The following is a 6,166-nucleotide window of genomic DNA, read 5'->3' on the forward strand; positions in this document are numbered from 1 at the left end:
ATCAGTGAGAACTGTACCGTCAGATTTCTTTAATATATAAACACGAGGTTGATAGCCTTCTTAAATTCGCTGATCTTATACATGTCCCGGATGTTTTTATTTTTACTATTATCTTCAAGTTCCTTAATTTTACTTTCAAAACATCGCGTTTCTTTGTTCTAAAAGTTTTGGAAGTTTTCCGCCTGATATCTGCGAAATTTTGTGAAGTTATTTCATTCGGATTTTGTAGCCAGCGTAATTTTGCCTGTTTTCTCTGTTATATTTAAGTATTTCTAAGGAGCAAACGCAATTTGAATAAATATTATGTTACAGGTGGATGGATCAACATTTAAAGTTTAAACCTAAAATACTGTTAAACTTATTTGAACGTTGATATATTATTTTAATTATTCTATTGTTCGCTTGTTTCTGTTGTACTAGAGAAGAAACACCTGCTCCAGTTCCCTTCCAGGCGGCAACGTACCAAGAACTGACGAAACGTTGCCACGTTGGACCGCTATGGATATACATTGGAATAAGGATGCTGAACGAACACCTCCAGAAACGACAGATATGCGTCTGCCTACCTCTCTGATAAAATCAAGGCTTCTAGAACCCCATGATCCACTGGTCTTGATGGCTATTGGAGCAAATATAAATTTATCGAGGAGATTATTGTATTTCCTTTCCTTTTCTGCCTCTCTACGTCTAGCAACTTCTCCAACATTCACAACAGTCAATGGGAGGCTTGAATGGGCAAATGTGTCAGAACATGTAAAATCCCATACTAGTGATTTGCCTCTCATCCAAAGTATTAATGTCATGCCATCAGGTCGTTTACCATCGGAACGACAACAGCCTGACGGTTCACGAATCGAAGGAATTCCTGCCGTCGTGAGGGCTCGCAAAATGATGTCATTAACAGATGAATGTCTGGTGGTTCTGACTATGCTCTTCATGCATGAGAAGCCATGCAGACCGCGTTGGGTAACTTGATCCCCGCAAGCTGGACAGCGATGCGGCTCACGAACAGCTGAACCTAGTCTTAGGGCTACTGCGATTCGAAAGGTTTCATTAGACATGTGAAAACCTAATTGGGGGGAAGGTAACGCATTTAACTATGCCCCAGCATGAGGGGGGGGGATGACGCAGCAAGAAGTCTAGCTTTATCCTCTGGAACAGTAACGGTTTGTAAAAGAAGTTTATGGAAATGTACTCCTATTGGTGTGTACCAAGATGCCGGAGAACCTCTTTTGCTGATTTCTGGAAGGTCCGTATCTGTTATATTTATCCATTTGCTAGAGCCTTCTTCAACTATCCCATCTGGGTCCAGGTGGTAGCCTTGAGGAAGGAGAGCCTGGATTAATCGAAGAGATCCGTGGTAGGACGCTAAAAAGGTAGGAATCGCCATATCAACGGTTCGTCGAATACCAAGGCCTCCCAATCCAACAGGTGCTTGCATCCAAGAGTCGTCACTCAAGGAGCAGTTCAAAATTGATTCCAGACCCATTTTGAGGATATGATCATATTTCTTCAGCAGTGGAATCTCATTCCAAGATGGAAAGCACCATAGAAAGTAATTTAGGCGAGGGATTGACAATGAAGCACGTAGAAGAAAAAAGCTGCGTGTAATTAAATCGAGTCAAGACGAGACAGAAACTATTCTAATTTGGATATTTTGTTTGATAGCACACTTGTAAATGCTTTCTTTGTGAGAGCAGAACCTAGAAGACAAGCATACTGTTTGGTTAGGAGACGTATTCCTGGGGCAACTTCTCCAAATCTTCTGAATAATTGATCGGATGTGACTTCATCTGATCCAAGAAAACCAACTTCGCATTTTGAGAAATTCAAATGTAAGCCAAGAGCTGATGCTTTCTCATACATATGTGTTAACGTTGAAAGGACTGCCTCAGGTTTGTCAGCAATAGTCCCATCATCCAAATACCAGATGTTTAGTTCAGTATTAATTGAATGTACTAAAGAATGTATTGTTATGGCAAAAAGTGCTGGGCGCAAGGGATCACCTTGTTGTACTACTCTCTGGGATGAAATAGTGTCTTGGCCTAAGAATAGGTTACTGGGTTGTGCGTAACACTGGTGAACATATGGGTATATTGCGGGCAAATAGTTCAGTACCTCAGTAAGCATGGAGTCCCGGCGAAGTTCATTAAAAGCGTTGCGAAAATCCAGCTTTACGATAGCCTTTGGAGCGTTGTGTGTGGAGGAAAAATATACCCTGGTTGCATGAACGGCAGCTTCGACTCCGTTGGAAATACAAACTCCACGTTGATGGGGAGACAAAAAGTTCTTAACAGGCTCTCGTATTCTGAAGCATATAATTTTGGCTAATATTCTGCGCCAAATATTCCCTATGGCGATAGGTCTGATTCCACCACATTTCTTTTTAAGAGCGATAAGTCTGGCTTTAAAAAACAAAAGGCGAACTTCTAAGGGTATTTTTTCCGAAATAATTAGATTGAACAGATTACAAAGTGATTTTAATAGATTTTCCTTCGATTCAAGTATTTGGCAAGATAAAAGATCTTTGAGAATCGAAGGGCGAAGACCATCTAGACCTCCTAAGCTGCCAGATAGAAAAGAATGTATAGCATTTTTAACTTCGTTTACTGAATCTCCTTGAACCCTGTTTTGGTCTGGAAAATTCGGTGAAGTAAATGTACCAGGGTGGGCTGGATGTTTCTCCAACAACGTCTCAAACACTGAAGTGTCAGGGGCTATTACTGTATCATCTGACATTAATAAACGGGCTGCTCCTCGGATATCACCATCGGCTAATTTATTTTCAATAATTTTCAGATTTGACACATTCTGTTTAGGTATAGATTTCTTGATCTTTAGCAAGTGTAAGGTTAAGACGTCAGTACTTATATTATCCCAAACACGAACTCTTTGTTTTGCCCATGAGGTAAGGGTCTTTCGGATTGTTTGGGAGCAGTTAGTGCTACAAATGGACATATAAACAGGTTAATCCATTCTCTTTCTCCATTTGAAATAGCTACTTGCTGTAATAATTTGGAAAGTGTATCAGCAACCTCAATTCGAGCACCACGAGGGACACGTCTTAGGATGTGTGTAGAGGATCTTAATGACGTCAACAGTTTACCCAAGTTAGATAACGTTAAATCCTGTGTGCTATCATTGCAGTTAGTGATGGTTACATTTGTGGCTCTACAGTCAGGAAAACTATTATTATTGATATGAAGACAATCCTCTTCTACGTTTATGATCGGATGCTTTTTACCTATATGAATGGCTAATCCTCTTGCATCCACATAAAACTTTCCACAGTGGGAACTAGGTAACACCTTCGCAGATCTAGGAGTGGCTGACAAGTGGCCTATGGCAGGCCTGCCAGTGCAGGGGTCCAAGTCATTGCCGGGGTTATCGGTTTCACCTGATTCCGCTGAGTCAACTGATGGAGATTGAACACTAGGAACGCTGCTTGAAGATTCCATTAATTCATATTGTATATCTACAGATGGTGATCAGAAAAATGGAAACACCTGTAGTTAGCAACACGTCAGATGTATGGGTTGGCAGTGGTGTCGTGGCGCCCGCAGCGCCGGACCGCTGCTGGTGGTGTGTTAGGTCGGTCTCCATACTACGTCAGGCGCAGTGGAACAGCAGTGTCCAGTGGCTGCAGCAGACGGAGGTAGTGTAAAATGGGAGACCTCTCAGATTTTCAAAGAGGGCAAATTGTTGGTACGCCGTTGTGTGGAGTGAGTGTGACGGGAGTGGCTACTGTGTTAGGTGTGTCGCGTGGGACAGTGTCGAAGGTGATGACGGCCTAAACAACACACGGGAAAACTACACCGGGAAAGCGGAAGAAAATCATGAGTGACAGGTCACGCCGGGTATTAAAGCGCATTGTCACGCAGAACCGTCGTGCCACTGCGGAGCAAGTGACGGAGGAACTCAACCAGCACCTCCCCCACCCCGTTTCGACAATCACAGTCCGCCGCGAATTACATGACATGAACTTACGGGGTCGTGTTGCACGGGCCAAACCGCTCATCAGGGACCATAACGCTTTCGCACGCCGCAAATGGTGCCGCGACCATGCAACTTGGACCGTTGAGGACTGGAAACGTGTGATATGGTCGGATGAGTCGTCCTTCACCCTATTCCCAACCACGGGCCGTGTTTATGTGTGGAGAACGCCCAAAGAAGCTTATGATCTGCAGTGTCTCCGCCCAACTGTGAAACATGGCGGCGGCTCGGTGATGCTGTGGGCCGCCATATCATGGTGTTCATTGGGTCCTGTGGTCACACTTAGCGGACGAATCACTGCCAACAATTATGTCGCAATTTTAGGAGATCACTTGCATCCTATGGTCCGGATGTTGTTCCCGGACAATGACGCCATTTTCCAGGATGAGAATGCACCCATTCACACAGCTGGCGTTGTTGCAGCGTGGTTTGAGGAACATTGGGATGAAGTTCAACATCTTCCCTGGCCCACCCAATCCCCAGATCTCAACATAATTGAACATCTGTGGTCCGTCTTGGAAACACGACTCCGGCGACGATTTCCACCTCCATCCTCTCTCACAGAACTGGCCGATGCTCTGCACGAGGAATGTTGTAAAATTCCACTTGCTACCATTCACGACCTCTATGCCTCCATCCCACGTCGCATCAAGGCTGTTCTGAAGGCGAAAGGTGGCCCGACACCATATTAATCTGGTAAGTTGCAATTTCGTTTAGGTGTTTCCATTTTTCTGATCACCATCTCTATGTGTAACAAGGTGCGCAATAAAATAAAATAATTTTTATCAGTGACAAAGAAGTATTTATGATATTAATATTTGAAAAATTCTAAATATTCGTTTTTAACGAATTTCCGTTGCTGTTTATTTCATTGTTAGAATACTATGTCGGAATTATAACGTTCGATAGTTCTTTCATTTCTTTATAAGAAGATAATCACTAAGCCTATTTTTGAACGAATTTCACCATTTTTGTCTAGGGGACGTCGTGCACACACACATATAACTCAAACATGTCCATCAAAAGTATTTCCTCTCTTTCGATCGAAAACCTTGCAGAAAATATCCTTAGGCTCGTGCACTGATCACAACAATCACAATAAATATTATTTATTATTGTTAAGAACAATAAAATTAGGTAATATTAAATTATAATATATTAAATGTTTCTTTATAAATATAACTTTTATTTCAATATTTTTATTTAAAAAACATAATATTGCAACAAAATTAAGTTCGATTTGTACATCATGCTCAAATCTTAAATAATGACAGTAAAATCATCCATCAGTCATCTCTGTTTTCCAGGAATGTATTACATAAACTTCTTCTCCTCTTTATAAGAAACCGAAGAAAAATATGTTCACCACTCTTCGTATATTAATTTTCCCAAATGCGAAAATATCAATTCTATAAAAATTTCCCACAATTACCGGTTTTAAATACTGGGTTGATATGAGTCAATATGAAAAAGTCCTGTAGCTTAACAGCAAAATTAAATTCATGGAAACGAACACAGTAAGCAAAAATAAACACAAAATGTCAAGTTATTGATAACAGTTGCTTTAAAAATAATTCCATATATGTTGCCACTAGCAGAAGCAGCAGTCTTTTTTACCCTGGTGAACATACAGAGTATAGTATCGATCAAAAAGAACATAATCGATTCATATGAATGAGGAATTCAATCGTGATTGTTATACATATTCATGAAAACAACCACGTATTACCATTTTCAAGGTAATGACACACAAAATATAAAGCGCATAGTTTAAGCACTATGGTGACTTAGTACCCGACTGATCAAAATACCTTGTTCTTCTGATATTTATTTAATCAAGGGACAAATGGAATTTGTGCGTGAAGTTTGTGCATATGTATGCCCTTACGATGAAATTTGGTTCAAACTTAACTCAGTCTACAAACAATAATGCTGATCATATACAAAATCAAGCCTTTTAACACATTTACAACTACATAAGAAACAATTCTAAGTCATTTGCTTGCTTTGAAATGCTAAAATTTCCTTTTCATTTGTTTATTTTTTATATTGTGAAATTTGTCTATATAATTCTCTTTAGAACAGAAAATTATATGAAATCGGTTCATTCATTCGAAATTCTTGAGAAAAGACAACTATCTATATTTAACATGATTGTACCACGTAATTCAAA

The sequence above is a fragment of the Thermobia domestica genome, chromosome 10 (genome assembly GCF_964235325.1).
Source record: "Thermobia domestica chromosome 10, izTheDome1.hap1.1, whole genome shotgun sequence".
Classification (NCBI taxonomy): Eukaryota; Metazoa; Arthropoda; class Insecta; order Zygentoma; family Lepismatidae; genus Thermobia; species Thermobia domestica.